General features: G+C 31.5%; 1 protein-coding gene across 2 annotated transcripts in view; it reads left to right on the top strand.

The window, feature by feature from the left end:
• Positions 1-84: 84 nt before the first annotated feature.
• Positions 85-19,736, top strand: part of LOC114325112 (high affinity copper uptake protein 1) — a 193,902-nt gene continuing 174,250 nt past the window's right edge. Inside the window, exon 1 of one of the 2 annotated variants that reach the window (XM_050650964.1) lies at positions 85-231. The gene's annotated coding sequence lies outside the window, so the exon portion shown is untranslated. The remainder of the gene's footprint in view (positions 232-19,736) is intronic. The other variant, XM_028273052.2, reaches the window with a different exon arrangement.

Genomic DNA, 19,736 nt, shown 5'->3' with positions numbered 1-19,736 from the left:
TAATAAGTTTAATTAAATTTTTTTAATTCCAAGGACAACAAGGGGTGGACATCTTTTGAGAAATCCACGAACAGCAATTTTCATCCCCACTTTTTTGTTATTTGACGTTTAGCTGTCAGCTGCACAGATGACATTTAATAAAAATTTTTGTTAGTTGCAAAGTGTCAGCGTGAGTGGTTGTTGTGTGTATATACAGTGAACAGTACAACAGAAGACAACAGGACTTTTAAGGTATTTATTAATTAGATAGATATTTAAATATGTGCTAATTTGCCTGCAAGATCTTTTATACACTGTTATTACTCCTGTTGCAAAATAATGTTGAATAACCTAACCTGAAAATTAAGTTGTTGGAATTGGAAAGTGAAAGGAAAAAAGAGAAATGCTCCAATTTTATGCTATAACAATTTATGAATATTGTAAGCAGTTATGTTTCCCATTGATTTTTATACAATAGATTTAAAAAAATCTTCGCGATTTTTAAAAATTGTTAGGTACTGTAGTGGCGTGAAGTTACCTAACTTGATGTTTATTATTAAAATAGCTTCAACACTTCAACTCAGTAATTTGTCTTTGAGTTTTGTTTGTTTGGTTTTCCCATATGCTAATGATTTCGTCTTAAGACGTGTTTTCGCCGGCCTTGCAGAATTCAGTAAATTTTATATCTCTTTTTGGAAATTTTTATATGTGGCTTACACTTTACAATGCTTTTTAACACTGTTTTATACTTGGAATGCATTGTTTTTGTTTAGTATGTACGGCAGTACTTCCAGGAATTATGTAATGTATTTGCCAATTACAGAACAATATATTTTTTAATGTGTTTTTAAAAGTTATATCTATATTCTCAAACTATTATCCTCTATTATTTTGTGTTCAAATTCCTAGATAAAATGTTTGTATGTTTGTTGATTACACTGTTTACATTCATTTAATGGTATAGGTATAAAGTAAACTTAAATAAACACAAAGGTGGTTTGGCCCATAGACCTCATATCTCATCAAGTAATATGTCATCAAAAAAGCTTTCACTAAAAACTGTTAAAAAAAATAATATTGTATTTCTCACTGTATCAAATCCATAATTACCATCCCCAATTTCAAATTACCTACTAGGTACTTGACTCAATCCTTACTATTACTAATAATTCCTCCTACAAACTACCCCACTCTTTTAGAAATACAGACGGTCTTGAACAATGTAAACAAAAAATAACTCTCTCTGGTTTTGACTCCCAAGAGAACAGACACTCTTACCACCTTAGTGATAACCACTAGTTACCACGTGGTGAAATACCGCAAATCTGTCTTGACTGTTGACTTCCCACAGGCACAATATGTGCAAATAATTCTATGATTCTGATCCTGGGATAGAAAAGTCGCTTTTTTTCTCTTGTGTCCTCTCTCAGTGATAACGACTAGGTCAACAAAAACAAAACCGTGATAAATACTGTGAAGCTCTATGATTTGGCCTCTCATAATAAACAAACGATTCTTTTTCTTTTGAACTAGTTTAAATTGCAAACAGTGACATGTTTACACATTCATGTATCTGTGAATGATAGACAGACAAGACATCCTGGTTTTATCCGCTATAAACCACCATGTGGAACCTGCCAATGTGACAATTATCAAAATGCAAGAGTGAAATAAGGGTTATATGGGTATAGTACTACATACCAACTTTCCAAGAGACTCATTAATATTTAATCAAGCAGTGTGCTATTGTTTGAGGTGTGAAATTCCATAAACAAGGGATATACCTGTTTGATTAATTGATACCTTGTTTATATAATTTCACACCTCAAAACAACAGCATCATGCTTAACTGAATATTAACTCTCTTAGATAGTCTCCGAGTCTCTTAGATAGATGGTGACACTATAAGCTTTTTTTATAAACTTAGCTATTGTCTGTATAGCATTTAATTGCCTTTCCTAATTAATGTGAACCACACCTATACAATACAGTTCTAAAACTCTGAAATTATTTTAATAATTACGCATATTTACATGCCTTATGTACATACAAAAGCATTTTTAACTTATAAATCTCGATATTTTTAACTCTATCACATGGTTAAATTTTGTACCTAAATTTTGTAACAAAGTGGTCAATGCAATTTGGAATTTCTATCCCTTTCCTAGTCCATTTATCTATTTATTATTACTTTGTCAATGAGCTCACTCAAGAACATTTTCTAAAAGTTTGTCTCCTTGTAGAGGAACGATTCTAATTTGTGTAATATTCAAAAATAGTCAAGGCGGGATATGTTTTGAATTGGACATTTTCCATAAGAGTTTTGCTGAAATCGCTTCAGGATGTAAATAATCACGGCATGCAACAGTTTAAAACCGTTTGCTTAACTTTTTATGTAACACACTCTGAAAAAAATCAAAATTTTTTTCTTTTTGCACCCATGGTTTCACCTACAACTCGAGAGATATGGCTCACACCATGGCCGGCGATAACGGGCCTGCAAGGGATGCACTGCAGGCGGCCGCCCCTGTTTTGGGGGGCGCCAAATGAGCTTTTTTCTGCTGGTTTTATTAAAATACTAATTTAAAAGAGACCGACGGGCGGCTAGGGTAGGTTTGCAGGCGGGCGCCGTACACCCTAGCACCAGTATTGGCTCATACAAAAAAATATAGAAAGTAATATAGTAAATATAGAAAGTTTCGTTTTTTACTTATACATGTTTGACTAGCATGAAATTGAAAATATAATATGTATTGTTTAAAAAATAGCAATAATTGGGAAAAAAAGTGCAAAAAATGCAGTTTTTCTTAGACATGTTTTCGACCCCTTAATCATAACTTACATCATTCATCTTTGGCCCAGAAAAACTCTGTAATACCACTGAAACATGTGTTAAATTTTGGTAGGATCGGTTTAATAGTTTTTGCAATCCAGGGACCGCAAAAATATCCAGGGCTGCAAATTTGCAAAATTATGCTGCTAGGCCCAAAATAGTGGAACATTTTTTTACGTGTTAAGAAAGAATGAATCTTTCAAATGTACTTTGAAAAATTGAACTCGGTCAACTAGGGGAGCCAAGAGAATTTTTTTAAAATGTTATAGTGCAGTAGAATTGTGCATTTAATGATAGAAGCATACAATTTGGGCCACATACACTACACATATAAAGGTTCAAAATTAGATATGAGACCATCTCAGATTTTACCTTTTACAAAAATGGCGGGCATTCAAAATGGCGACGATACATATGTGACTAACAGCACAATAACTTTTGAACGAGACGTCAGATTTCAACCAAATTTGGTATATAGGTTCCTTTTTTGACGTATAAGATCGAAGTCTTGAGCGGGAAGAATCGGTTGACCAGAAGTTGAGTTTTTCCTTATTTTTTATGTAAAAATATGTTGTTTTTTTTTAATTCTTTTACCCTGTGTATATTAATTTTTCAAAAAAGTAATACCGGTATTGAAAAGAGCGTAAAAATATTTTTTAGGAAATATTTTGAACTTTTTCGTTATGTTAATTACCATGTAATAAATGTATAACATATCTTCACATGTACCTATGTCCGGCAGATTCGTGCAAATATTATAAGAATTATTGTGTATTTAATGGTAAAAGCATATAATTTGGACCACATATCTCCACATACAAAGGTTCAAATTTAGATACGAGGCCATCTCAGATTTTGCCTTTTACAAAAAAGGCGGCATTCAAAATGGCGACTATACATGTGTGACTAATAGCACGATAACTTTTGAAGGAAAAGTCCGATTTCAACCAAATTTGGTATATCGGTTCTTTTTTTGATGTATAAGATCGAGCTCTTGAACCGGAAGAATCGGTTTACCAAAAGTTGTTTTTCCTGATTTTTTTGTAAAAATATGTTGTTTATTTTTTCAATTCTTTCAGCTTGTATATATTAATTTTTCAAAATGGTAATACTATTTTTTAGGAAATATTTTGAACCCTTTAGTTATATCAATTACCCTTTAATAAGTGCATAACATATCTTCACATGTAGGTACCTATGTGCGGCAGATTCGTGCAAATATTAATATAAGAATTATTGTGCATTTAATGGTAGAAGCTTATAATTTGGACCACACATACTACACATACAAAGATTCAAATTTAGATATGAGGCCATCTCAGATTTTGTCTTTTACAAAAATGGCGGGCATTCAAAATGAATCTGCCGCCCATAGGTACATGTGAACCTAAGTTATGCATTTATTAAATGGTAATTTACATAACTAAAAAGTTCAAAATATTTCCTAAAAAAAATTTTACACTCTTTTCAATGGCGGTATTACCTTTTTGAAAAATTAATACATACAGGGTGAAAGAATTGAAAAAGAAACAACATATTTTTACATAAAAAACAGTAAAAACACAACTTCTGGTAAACCGATTCTTCCGGTTCAAGACCATCTTATTCATAAAAAAAAAGAACCTATATACCAAATTTGGTTGAAATCTGACGTCTCGTTCAAAAGTTATCGTGCTATTAGTCACATATGTATAGTCGCCATTTTGAATGCCCGTCATTTTTGTAAAAAGAACAAAAACTGAGATATCCTCATATCTAATTTTGAACCTTTATATGTGTAGTATATGTGGTCCAAATTATATGCTTCTACCATTAAATACACAATAATTCTTATAATATTTGCACGAATATGCCGCACATAGGTACATGTAAAGATAAGTTATGCATTTATTAAATGGTAATTAACATAACTAAAAAGTTCAAAATATTTGCTAAAAAATATTTTTACGCTCTTTTCAATGGCGGTATTAACTTTTTGAAAAATTAATACATACAGGGTGAAAGATTTGAAAAAAAGACAACATATTTTTACATAAAACCAGGAAAATCACAACTTCTGGTAAACCGATTCTTCCGGTTTAAGACCTCGATCTTATACATAAAAAAAAACCTACATACCAAATTTGGTTGAAATCTGACGTCTCGTTCAAAAGTTGTCGTGCTATTAGTCACATATGTATAGTCGCCATTTTGAATGCCCACCATGTTACAACAAAAGAGCTTCAGCTTCCACATAAAGTAAAATTACAAGAAAAATTCCATCCAATCATATTAAATCAAATATTATTATTCACGTTAAATCTCATATTTCTATTAGGTTTAAGAAAACGTTCTTCCCGGTAATATATCCTTTTATAAATATCCTTGAATATTTGAATATCAAATCTAATTACAATATCCGTTTCAGGCAAAGACTCTTTGAGAAAATATCCGTTGTAAACATGTCACATAATTAGCGGATTTTCCTTATTCTGCATTATACTCTTCAGTTCAGATTGAAGATGTAATCACAATGCAAACGTTGAGTGCAGAAATGTTGTATACTCGGTTAGTTTCATAGAATTAAGATTTTCCAGTAGATACCGAGAACTTTAAGATTATCTTAAATATAATACTAATAAGAAACGTTTACCTAAAGAGATTCTGTTTCGAATACAGGGTGTACCATTGATAAAGGCCATAGAATAGCTGATCATGTAATTTAAGAGTAAACAGTAGCCATCAACAGGTAGCAACAAAATATAACTTCGGGAGATAGTATCATAAACTTTGGCAACAGTGGTAATCTTTGACATTATCTAAGATTAATATTTTGACAATATCATAGTCGCGCTAAATGGAAGTAATAGAAAACGATTTTATTATTAATAAATAGATATTTATAAAAATAAACCAAATTGGGTGAAAATTTTATGTTAAGATAGGTATTTAGAAAGGTATTTGCATGAAATATCTAATAATAAAACAATAATAAATACTCATTTTTTGTTGTGAAGCGAAACAAATTTCGATTTTCGCATAATTTTGGCACGGTTTTTAATGGACTTTTCTTGGAAGGTTTCACTTTATTTTTCGTTTGATTTACTTTTTCCATTTTGTTAAACTATTGATAATATTTTTAGAATAAAAAATCTTCCTAAAACTTTATATACTCGCATTAGAATTCGAAATATTTTACGTAAAATATACTTACCTACCTACATATATAACTAAAACTCACAATTAACAACAATCTATTCTTTCAAAGAGGCCAGCAACTTATACAACAACAAATATTTAATAAATTAACTATCAATAAACGCTACTTTCCTATGAAACAACAAAAACGAATTCTTAAATTAACACATTACTGCACTGAACAGATATCGATAAATATGACAGAACAGATTAGAGAAAATCTGATGCAGGTTTGTCAAAATGACAGTGATTATTTCATTCATAGGAGATTCTGACCAATAGAAAGCTACAGAAATCTGAATTAAATCGATAATTTTTGATTATTTCATTCATAGGAGATTCTGACCAATAGAAAGCTACAGAAATCTGAATTAAATCGATAATTTTTGATAATCTCCCGTCGTTAAGTATATTACGTCAGATGCCCTTCGTTGCTACGAAAAAATACATTCAGTGACATTAATGACAATTAATGTTTTAAAAATTATAAAAGTGATGACTTTCAATCGCCAAATATTTATAAAAACTGTGTGTTTAATGGTACTTACATAAATAAATTACAATAAAATTTTGGTTTTGAACAGTTTTATTCATGAAATAATCGCAACAAATTGCACTCGACCTCTGAAATTAATATAGAATTTTTGCTCTCGTGACACTTTGACATAATTTCACTCGCCTTCGGCTCGTGAAATTAAAACTGTCAAAGTGTCACTCGGGAAAAATTCAATAATTTCAGAGCTCTTGTGCAATTACTACTGATAATTTCTCTATATTGCTTAATTAGTTATTTAGTTATATGTTCGATTTCTTGTTAGAAATAAAAAATTTTAGTAGTTCCAAGATTACACAAAATGTAGGCATGGGATAAAAAAGTTTATTTGAAGAAAGTTTATTTTTTATTCTTCTTAATGACTCCCTTTTTCAATATTTTATTTAGTTATGGAGTAATTTCCACGTAAATACTAACATATTTTTGAAATTGGGCTCTGTACCGCCATTCTTTATTATATTACGAATATGTGTGCCAAATATCTCGAAAAAATATTCAAAATTAGAGCCGCAATCTTGGAACGCGTTTGTTGCTACCTGTTGACCGCTACTGTAGCCTCTTAAAGCATACAGGCTTAGTTTTGAAAATTAAATTATATTGACCATCTTTTTTATTACTCAGTATAATTATTGGTCTAAATTTGGTAACTGAGTTCTGTGCCCAGGCCCGGCCCTAGGGATTTTGCCGCCCTGGGCAAGACGGCAAACACCGCCGCCCCCCTCGGTAGACTCATGAGATGCCATATTACCACAGAGCAAAGAAAAATAAAATTGCCGATTTGATTTGCCAAACAGCTTGCCTCATGAGCAACTGTTTTATCGTTGTTTTTATTGACGGTGATTTCTACAAGAGCATCGTAGATTTCTTCAATGTGGTATCTGATGGGGGTAATTGACTCAATTCTACTTTTCCATCTAGTTTCGTAGTTTGTAGTTTCATTGAAACCACAAAGGTTTCAATGTCAGGCTAGAAATATGATTTCAACGATAAATAGATGCTGCAAAAAGTTGTCAATTTTTGTCACTAAGGAAAAGAAAGAGACTGCAAACTGTGGGGATTTAGCAGCATCGTTCACGACTAAGTTGAGCGAATGGCTAGAAAATGGAATAAAAAAATGCTCTAGAATTCATTTTCAAAATTCTGTTTTTGAACTCGTAAGTTCTTCCCTTTCATGTTTGCCCCATTATCATACCCTTGTTTTCTCATATCTTCCAAACGCATTCCCAGTTCATTCAGTTTTTGCAAAATAACTTCTGTAATCCCAAGCCAGTGGTTTCCAGTACAGGCACAAATGCAAGAAAATGTTCTGTAATTTTAACACTTTGTGAACAGGAACCTAAACTGATAAAACGTACAACAATAGTCATCTGTTCCACCCCAGAAATATGAGGTGTACAATCTAAAATTATGCTATAATACTGTTCTGATTTATATAATAAAAATGCAACCCCTTTTCTCTGTTTAGTTGTTACGCACTGAATACACACTGAATACTGAATAGTTTTAAATTTTTCCATATTTTTACGTAAAAATAGCAAGCTGAGCCTGAAAACAAAGATAAGAACAGATGATTAACTATTTAGATGGGAAATAAGCCACAATTAAATTTAAAAAATAATTTTATTAACGTTTCGATGCCCAAATCGGGTGGCGTTGTCAAAATACAAAATACATACTACTAAAATAAACAAAATTGTTGTTGCTAAGTAAAAAAATTCTTTTAATAATTTATTTAATCTGACTCATTTATATTGGCAATTCAGACGTATATTATACATTTTAAAGAAGAAGACATTAAAATGATATCGCCAATATTTATGAGTTGCGTTCCTGGGACGACTTTATTAAAAGATAGTTCATTCGATTGCATGAAATCAATCTCATCTCAAGAATATCCGTCACAAAAAAATCATAGCATGTGATCTGTCTTTAAAAAGACAACCACATGCAACGATGGCAGTAAAATTCTCGCGTTAAAGATTTCATAGTAAATCACGAGGGAAAACCAGGAAAAAAACCTCGTGATACTATCCCGACATCGTAAGTATTTTGTCTTACATTTAATTTACCTTTAAAAACTAATATCAAATTCTGACTTTAATATGTTTAAATTATAAATAATATTAATAATACATAAATATACAATAAGTAATACTAAAATATAAAGTATATACTAACTCGATATGTTATTGACTTACTAATCGTGGTATTTTCTTTCTATTGACTTCCTCTTTCAGTATGGGTAACCACATCCTACTGCATTCTACCGAGGAATATGCGACACAATTGGTTTCATTTAGCATAATTAGAGCCGCTTCTTTGATTTTTCTCTTTTTACTATCTGATTCTTTCAGGACTATACTTGAATCTCTACACTGAACTCTATGTTCATTATCCCGTGCGTGTTGACATATTTGAGATCTATCAAATTCTCTATTTTTAATATAAGACTGATGTTCACTTATTCTAACGTTTAATGGTCTTGATGTTTCACCTAAATAAAGTTGTTCGCATTCACAAGGTATTTTATAAATGCAATTCTTTGTTCTTTCTTGTTCATTGTTAGGTTTAGTTTTAGATAGAATAAATCTCAATGTGTTAGTTGTTGAAATGTTGAATTTATTTCCTATTGTTTTAAGTTTCTCAGATAGTCCACTTTTATATATGGTATTTATATTTTATTTTATATTTGATATTTTATATTCGCATATTCCTCGGTAGAATGCAGTAGGATGTGGATACCCATACTGAAAGAGGAAGTCAATAGAAAGAAAATACCACGATTAGTAAGTCAATAACATATCGAGTTAGTACATATTTTATATTTTAGTATTACTTAGTATATATGTATGTATTATTAATATTATTTATAATTTAAACATATTAAAGTCAGAATTTGATATTAGTTTTTGAAGGTAAATTAAATGTAAGACCAAATACTTACGATGTCGGGATAGTATCACGAGGTTTTTTCCTGGTTTCCCTCGTGATTTACTATGGAATCTCTAACGCAAGAATTTTACTGTCATCGTTGCATTTGGTTGTCCTATTAAAGACAGATCACATGCTATGATTTTTTTTGTGACGGATATTCTTGAGATGGGATTGATTTCATGTAATCGAATGAACTATCTTTTAATAAAGTCGTCCCAGGAACGCAACTCATAAATATTGGCGATATCATTTTAAAGTCTTCTACTTTGAAATGTATAATATATGTCTGAATTGCCAATACATATAAATGAGTCAGATTAAATAAATTATTAGAAGAATTTCTTTATTTAGCAACAACAATTTTGTTTATTTTAGTAGTATTTTGTATTTTGACAACGACACCCGATTTGGGCATCGAAACGTTAATAAAATTATTTTTTCAATTTAATTGTGGCTTATTTCCCATCTAAATAGTTAATCATAAAAATGCCACAAGGAAATAGCTTCAGAACAACATTAAGAACAGATGATTTAAAAAAATTTGAAGATCCGAGGTGAATGAACATAACAAAAAGCAGAAAAAAATAGAAGAAATTATTGAAAAATCTAATATTGGATGAATGAATCCGACACAAATACAATTATGACTTTTTCTTTTCTTAACTTTGCTACATTGCTACTTAATTGAAAGGGCTTTATTTGATTGTTGCCTTAGTTCTGGCAGAGTTTTCACAAAACGGCAAGAATATATTTCGATGGGCACTGCGCCAATTAAACTGGTATTAGTTTTTAATACGAAAATTTAATTGACTCGAATTTAAAGATTGTTTTCTGGAGTCTGGAATGGTTTCTTACTCTTAATTCCGATATATCTACGACGACAACACGAAAACGGCAAGGCAATTTATGATTGTTAAGTAAGTAATTTTCAAACTGACTTAAATTCTTAGTCCGCCGCTCGTATTAAATTTATTCTACTTAACTGTAATTTTTCTACGACCGTTTAATAACATGCTCATTATTCGCTATTTTTTCATAGATAATAGCACCCATTACTGTACCTGTGAGTAATAATTCATTACTCACGGGCTGAAGTTACTCACGGGTCATTACTCACGGGCTGAAGTTAGATTCAAGTGACGCATGCAACTTTTAATATTAATCGTATATAAACTGCAAATAAAATTACTTAAAGTTGTTTATGTATTTAATATAATAATTATTGTAATTTATATCAATAGTTAACTTCAAAAATTTTTTAAAGGAATTTTAACTGTAACAATGTTAGTATATTTTTACGTTTTTATCTTGTTTACTAAAAATTTTGACGTTTATCATTTATTTTAGTGACAGTGACATTAGCTAATTTTATTTATGTTAATTAGAATTTATAACTAATATTGTGTTAATTTTTCAAGTTATATTGTGTTAAATATGTTATAATTTATTATGTATAGTTATATTATTATATTATATATATAATAGTTAAATATAAATATACATTATAACTATTGAAATACATCCACCGACAACAGCCATTTCCTAATTATTAGATTAATTGACAGTAGGTACAAATTTAAGCTTATACTTTTTCGAAAACGAATAGAACTTATATGGACTATTTCTAGTTGCATTTTTACAATAAATAATAATTTGGTAATAGAAGGCAACCAATTATTCAACCAGTATTAGGGGTAAATAGCATAGCATTTAGGTATTCTTGTAAATTATTATAATTTAAATCTTGAGTAGTTGATAATTACATTTTTTACTAATTAAAATAAAAAAGGTCGTAGAAAAAGTATAGTATTCTACTCGCATGTAATGGCTATTAGTCACTCTAATGAATTACGACACTCGCCTATGGCTCGTGTCGCAAACTTCATCATCGTGAGTAATAGCCATCATTACATGCTCTTTGAATAATATACTATTAAACAGATCTAAATAAAAATATTATGAGTCGACACGATCTCATGTTTCAACCGGTCTACAATTGGAGAGTTTGTCAGATATTTTTTAATATCTGACAGTACGACATCCCCACTAAATAATAAATACAGTAGGAAAAATGAAAGAATACCCATGAACGATCACGTCAATCACATGTCATATTATTCAGATTATTAATAATCTATCTCTCTCGTTTGTTATTTATGAAAAAAAAACAGCAAATACAAAATATGTGATTGATGTGATCGTTCATGGGTATAGGGCTTTTCATCGATTGTCATTTGTTTCGAGCTTCTGTCATGTGTCACAATATATTAATATATCTACGTCATACGTCTTTGGTTTGTATCATTGGCAATACCAATAACGTATGACGTAGATATATTAATATTATGTGACACATGACAGAAGCTCAAAACAAATGACTGTGAGTGAAAAGCCCTATAGGGCTTTTCATCGATTGTCATTTGTTTCGAGCTTCTGTCATGTGTCACATAATTTTAATATATCTACGCCATACGTCTTTGCCTTGTATTATTGTTATATGCCAATAACGTATGACGTAGATATATTAATATTATGTGACACATGACAGAAGCTCGAAACAAATGACTGTGAATGAAAAGCCCTATTCTTTCATTTTTCCGACTGTAGATGTGACAGAAGTAGCAATTTTAGGTCATATTAGAGAGTTATCAAGTAACTCTAGGAGAATACGGTAACGTTATAATAACGTATAAAGTATACAGTAGAATAACGTTACCGTATTCTCCTAGAGTTCTAACTCTCTATTAATTTAAATCCTACAAGAAAATCCTACAAGTACAAGAAAATTGGCCGAAGAGTCTGGTGTTTCGCGCACTACTGTTCGTTGGGTTTTGAAACATCATAAATTTCATCCTTACAAACAAGCTATGTACATTTAGTACCTACAGCAGGGGTGGGCAAACTAGCTTTGATCGCGCAGTACGTCCTGGGTATACCCAGAGGGAGAACGCCTGCGCATTTTTAATTCGGTGTTCGCGCAGTACAGAAAAAAGATCCTGAACGTGTCCGGGATACGCGCTCGACGTTCGAGGATTTTGTTTCGGATTTTAAGTTCGCACAGGCGCACAAAATATTTGGGAAGAATTTCTTGACATTCTGTTCTTACTCCTTCCAATTCTTAACCTAAAATATTAGAGAGTTATTGCCACCGGGAAATAAAGGATCCTTTATTACAGGATACTTTAATAAAGGACAAATACAGGACGGGTCTAAAAGAGTGGTATTGCAAACGCAGTTAAAGAATCTTTTATTTTGACAAATGACATGAAATATTTTTGAAAATATAAAAATAACCTATAAAATTCCATTTGTCGATATAAATTAAAATAAGATAATTGAAGAGTAAAACGTTAAATTTAATTATTTTGTCATTTAAAGATGTTTAGAGAACAACATAATATATCCCATAATACTCATCGTTCAATAATATGGAAGTGCAATAAATTGGAAATACTATTTTAGGAGTTTTTAAATACTTTTGCATTATGGGTATATGTAATGGGGAATTTCTGGAGAATATATTATTAGGGAATAGTGGATATCCATTCCTCAACTACAACTACCGAATGACACCATTCCAGAATTTTCAGACAGAAGTTGTGTTTTTATAATCCATCACAAATCCCTTCAAGAATTGTTATTGAAAGAACATTTGGTATTGTGAAGAGATTTCCCATTTTACCATATGTAATGAGATGCAAGTTACCTTTTATTCAAAGAATAATATCAGCTTGTTCAGTTTTACATATTGCAGTAGTACATAATGGAGAAAACGTTGAAATACTGGCAAATGAGTGTGCTGTTGATATTGGTATAGAAGCTGTGGCAGTACATTTTCAACCAGGAGCTAATCTAATGCGACTAAATTGTGTGTGTGTTTGTTTAAAATTATTGTTCGACATTTAAAGCTAGCGCTTAAACTAATTTTATTTTTATTGGACTGCAGTTTCTTAATAAATTTATAAATAAATATAAATATTATATTGGTGACTGATTTTAAGTATTTTATGATCATTAGCAGGTTTTAAATAATAAATTTATAAATATATACATACATGCTATTGGCGTTTGATCTTTTATCCATTATGGCCCTCTCTTTCTTTCTTTTCACCTCTGGATAACTAGTTATCAGGAAGTTTATCTGACAGATTAGATACTAATAGATATCTGACAGAGAAAAACTTCCCGTTAACTAGTTATCCGGAGCTGAAAAGACAGATACTAAGGATACTGTTATATAAACTTCCCAATAATTAGTTATCTGAAAATGAAAAGACCTCTAATCTGTCAGATAAACTTCCCGATATACAAAAAGATAATAGAAGAATTAAGCTTTATGCTGGTTTTTATTAATTTTTTTGGCAATGTTTAAATAAACAAATACTGATGGCATGAAATGGATCACGAACAAGGAGGAATGAAGAAGGAATTGGAGATTGTGTTTACCATTAAACGCATAAAACTGCAGTATCTGGGACATATATGATAAATCAGCACCGTTACTCCCTGCTGCAGTACATATTGCAAGGTACAGTCAAAGGTAAGCGAAGACCTGGTAGAGGGAGAATATCAATGGAACTGTTTCGAATCGCAGCTAGCAAGGTTACGATTGCTATATGATTTCCAACATTCGAAACGGATAAGAACCAAAAGAAGAAGATGACATGAAAATGAAAGTGTATTAATACTTTTGATTAAAAACTTTATAGATTCTAATCTATAAAAGATTAAATTTTCAAAAATAAATACTTGAACCTTTGTTTTATTTTGTTAACCTGTTGTTATATATCTCTTGAATAGAACTCTATTTTGAATCTAGAATTTTAACAAATCCTAACTTTCATTAAAATGTATTGATCTTATATCTTCAATAAATATTTATTTCTATAGAAAAATGTAAAATATATTGAGTTTAATAAATGAGTTACTGATATTTTAAGTCTTATCATTGTAATTAGTAACAATTTAAAATTATTTACGTAATATTCCTTTTTACAACTTCTTGTAATAACTCAAGCTTCAATAAAATGTTCTTTTCTATATTCGTTTGGGTCAAAACATCAATAATCTATATCTCAGAATATTACTTAGAGTTGTTTTTAATAAATAAAACCCAACATACAACTTTAATGATGAAAGTTTAATCAAATATCAATCCCACAATACATAAATTATCAATCCAAAGAAGCGACAAGATAAATTCAAAATACAAGTGAAGTTACACCTTTCTTCACATTTTTGACACGTTATGTCAAAATAAAGGAACTTTTATTAAAATAAAGGTGTCCTCTAATTTTCCTTAAATACAGGCGGCCTGTATTTTATTAAAAGACAAAAATAAAAGACGCAATACTGCGCATGCTTATATGTCAAAATAAAGGATCTTTTATTACAGGTCGACTTAAAAGACGTTGGCAATAACTCTCTATTGTTTTGTTAAACAGCTTGTAGATGTAGATTCTGGTTTTTAAAGTTTTGAAATTATGTAAAGTGTTGTATCATTTAAATATTCTTCAAACAAATTTTAATATTTTTTATATTAAAGCTTTTTTAAAGTAGGTACCTTTTCTAGTATTATTTTCATTCGATATTCGATAATTATCTATTACGGTAGTATGTATTACAATAAATTGTACTCTGTTTTTACTTAATTTCTTCTATCTAAATGAGCTTATAAGTACCTATATATTCTTGTGGTTTATTTTTCAGTTTAATTTATGAGTTAAATTAAGTAGGTAGTCTCTTATTGAATATAATAAAACATAAACAATACATCAAACTTATTCTGAAACTATTTCTTGTGTCTTGTTATATTTCATTATTTTTGTGGTGTAATAAACCACAACCCATTAAATTCAATACATAGATATCAAAATTGGAAATGATTGTTTTACTAAATTATTCCTTTCTTCAGATAATGTTCAACCCCCAGGAAGTTAAAGGTAATTTTTATATCTAAATATCAACAAGCTTTTACTCTCTCCAAAAATGTAAGCTGGATTTCAGAGTGGAAATAACCACATTATATTGTGGAAATAATAAAGAAAGACTCTAATCAAATTTCTACCTTCTAAGAAAGGCATTAATTGAATTATTGAATAGAAAGTTAATCCTTTGCCTGTTGCCTTTATTCTCTTTTCTCTTTCTCTTTGTTGACATACAAATTTGTTGCATTTGCATTTTTTTTGACATTTATTTCGAAATAAGAAAGAGACAACAAAAGGCTTCCTTCTCTAACCTTAATGTATGCAACCCGTCATTACATTGCGAATCCGAAAATTGTTCGCGGAGCGAAAAATCCTGAGCATGTCCAGGGCCTGGATTCCGTGCACTGTAGATATCTACAGTCGCCTTCTATCGATGTCACGTGTCATGAAAATATTTGAATTTTTAGCTTTAATTGAATTATTTTCTAGTTTTGCTAGGTTATACTCTAATTGATGCTGAAGTGACACTTAGTAAAACAAGAAAATATTTGAATTAAAACTAAAAATTCAAATATTTTTATGACAATTGCCATCGACAGAAAGCGACTGTAGATATCTACAGTGCACGGAATCTAGGCCCTGGATAAGTTTACGTTGACGCCTGCGCATTGAAAACTAATCCCGAACTTACTCTGGGTATGCTCGATTTGTACTGCGCGAACACTACTACTTTTAAGCGCGAGCCAAAATGAAATTTTCAAAATGTCTCCCGGGCCGGAGGATTATACCCAGTATGCACGCTACGCACATGCTAATGTTTTTGGTAGTATTTTTCTGCCCAAGAAATTTTTTTGACAAAAATACTGTAAGTATCATTTTAAAACAAATGGACAAATAGGTACATTTGACTGTTAATAATAAATAATAGTAATAATAAATTGTCTTACTTGGGTGTACATGCGAACAATTTATGCCCAGTAAAATTACAAAATTATTAATATGGTCCATTACATTAAGCCATAACCAGGATCCAGATAAAAAATGAAATTTAGAAATTCGATCAAGAATAGAGTAATCAAGATCAGCCTTTTTGAAGATGATGAAATTTCTGAGTAGGTAACCAAAGATTCAATCTGCAAATCTGATATCGGATGGTAAAATGTTATGTCAAGTCAACCATCATAGACTAAATTTAAAGGAGACAACTGATCTTGTATGGTCATGTAGAAAAAATGGACGATGACAGGCTGCCAAAACATTTTTTAAAATGGACGCCAAGGGAAAGAAGGAAGAGTGGAAGGCCGAAACAATCCTGACTAGGCGGCATTCAGGAGGCAATGTCGGATAGGAACCTTCACCCTGGCGAATGCAACAACCGACGAAGCTGGAAACCGGAAGGCGGAGAACGCCATGAAAAACCGGGATAATAATAAAAATGTTATGTCCACTCTATTCTTCTTTATTGGATTGTTCTTCTTCTTCTTGCAGTACCATATTCTATCGGAGGTTGGCTACCATCACAGCAATCTTAACTTTGTCGGCTGCAGCTCTAAACAATTGTATTGAGCTGCACCCGTACCACTCCCTTAAAATTCGCAATCAGGAAATCCTCCTACGTCCCAAGTTTCTCTTTCCCAAGATTTTTCTTTGGATTATGGGCTTTAGCGGGCAGTACTTTTCCCCTCTCATTATGTGGCCTAGATATTCCACTTTTTTCGTTTGTATGGTTTTTATGACTTCGCATTCCTTCCCCATCTTCAGCAAAACATTGGATTGTTAATGTTGACTTAATGAAAAATCTGGAAACTTTTGAGATGTGGCTTTTTAGGAGAATTTTGAAAATACCATGGACCGATCAAATTACGAACGAAATGGTGTTACACAGAATGGGGAAGGACTAGAGAACTTTTGACCTTCAATAAAAGGAGAAAGATAGCAAGAAGAAGGAGAACATACTTAGAAATGATAAGTACGTTGTTGTTGCAGCAGCTGATTATGAAGGGTAAAATCGAAGGAAAAGGGACCCTGGTAGACGACAAATGCCGTGGCCGAAAAATATTCGCGCCTGGACGGGGTTAAACACAGACAATTTTATGAAAAGCAGAAGATACAGATTTATTATTTATATGAACACTACTAACACTAATACCTTCTGTTGATTTCAACAAAATCGGAGATCGGTAAATTCGTAGTTTTTTACGTTTTTTGCCAATATTTCTTATACTATGCGGTTTAGCATAAACAACCTTCTATACAAAAATATTCTACATTAAATTTGAAATAAAAAAGGACCTATGCATAAACCTTATAAAATGAACGGTTCCAAAGTTACGGAGGTAGTATAGTATAATTGGTCCAAAAAAAGGCCTAACCCAGACATCCAAAGTAAAATTTTTTTCCTTCAACACCAAATTGTTCTATATGGTCCACATATTGTTCAGTAAAAAGTTACACCATTTTGAGCGTCCGATTTGGGGGGGGGGGGAGATGGGGGAGGAGTCGGTAAATTAGTAGATTTTTCAAATCTACAATTTGCAAGCCATAGCAGAAGCCTCGGAGGTGTTACCAGAGAAGGTTCCCGTTGATTTCAGTCTGGTAGGATGTAGAATGACATTTTTGGATGTTGTTTTCTACGCTATTAGATTGAAAACTTAGTTTTTGCTAGCAGTTGCCGCTAGGGCATCCCTGCCATTTCGTTCGTTGCAATCCGTGACTGCACGCCGGGGTTTGTCCTAGTTGGGTCAGAGAGAGCATCATAGGTGCCTCCTGATGAGAGACTAATAAGTTTCGCAACCGGTAGAGGTGCTTGCTACACTATCTGATTGAACTGGAATGATGATGCGGTTGTAGTTTCGTATTGCAACAAAATTGAAAATGGTCATTCATTTTTGAAAACTTTTACTTTGGATGTCTGGGCTAGGCCTTTTTTGGACCAATTATACTATACTACCTCTATAACTTTGGAACCGTTCATTTTATAAGGATTATGCATAGGGCATTTTTTAAAACAAATTTAATGTAGAACATTTTTGTATATAAGGTTGTTCATGCTAAACCGCATAGTTTTAGAAATATTGACGAACAACGTAAAAAACTACGAATTTACCGATTTCTCCCCCCTCTCCCCCCAAATCCGACGCTCAAAATGTTGTGACTTTTTTCTGAACATTATGTGGACCATATAGAACAATTTGGTGTTGGAGGACAACTTTCACTTTGGATGTCTGGGTTATGCCATTATTTGGATCAATTGTATCATACTAAAACAAAACAAGAATTCACATATGAGTTTAGTTTTATATTCTATATATTTATTATTACTGGAGACATTTTAAAATTATTTATAGTTTCCTCAAGGGTAACTATGCCAAGAAAGACATTCAAGACTGTAATGAACACAATTATTGTACTCGAAAGCTTCCACTGTCTCGTTAAATATTAGAAAAAGTATTTCAAGGAAATTTTAACCTTCTAAAGACGATAATATTGTTCGATTTCTTGCAGCCTGGAGCCATTCTTTCACTTGGGAATATTGACTTTTTTATTAAATATAATAGGAAGCAAAATTTTAAGCATTAAAGAGTGAATTCAAGTAATTTTTTTATAAGGGGCATAAAATTGCGTGTAATGAAGTGCAGTGACAACGGAAATCGGTTATAATTGTTTTGCGTCAGTAGAGATTAAGAATTTAGCGGAAATTACTCTAACAGAGTTGCCAGATTGGGGTATTTCCCCCCATTTTTGGGGTAATTTGACAGCGTCTGGGGGATTTTTTTTAAGCTGAACTGGCTGGGGGATTTTTTGGGGGTAAAAAAAATTGTGGGGGATTTTAGGGGGTCATGGTCAATTAAATTTGTGAATGTACATAGAACATTAGAACAGAACTGCATATTATTGTACTCTCATATAATCGAAGATTATGGAACCTATGAATTATTTTAGCGCCCTCTGTTGACAAATAGTATAATTTTGGTTTACTGTTCTCTATACATTTGACTACAAAAATTCAAAAATCCGCGGATCTTTGGGATTCACAAAAACAAATTTCATTTCGATCAAAGTCTGGGTACAAGTAATCATGATACTATAAATAACATTCATAGCTATTTATAACTATTTATAATATCATGCTTTCAATTATTGTTAAACAACTTCTTGTAAAATAAAATTTTTGTAATTAACCATTCAATTCCTGTTTTTGAGCTTTATAATGTAATATAGCAAGCTGCTATGGTGTAAAGCATTGTCCATATAATATAAAATTATAGAGCTTAACTTGGTACTTTAATAACTACTCTTCAAACCAGTGCAGAAAGGTATCTTTATTCAGTAG

Source organism: Diabrotica virgifera, chromosome 5, assembly GCF_917563875.1.
Source record: "Diabrotica virgifera virgifera chromosome 5, PGI_DIABVI_V3a".
In the NCBI taxonomy this organism is placed as follows: domain Eukaryota; kingdom Metazoa; phylum Arthropoda; class Insecta; order Coleoptera; family Chrysomelidae; genus Diabrotica; species Diabrotica virgifera.
Note: the sequence above shows the minus strand (reverse complement) of the source record. Positions and strands in the feature narration are given on the sequence as shown.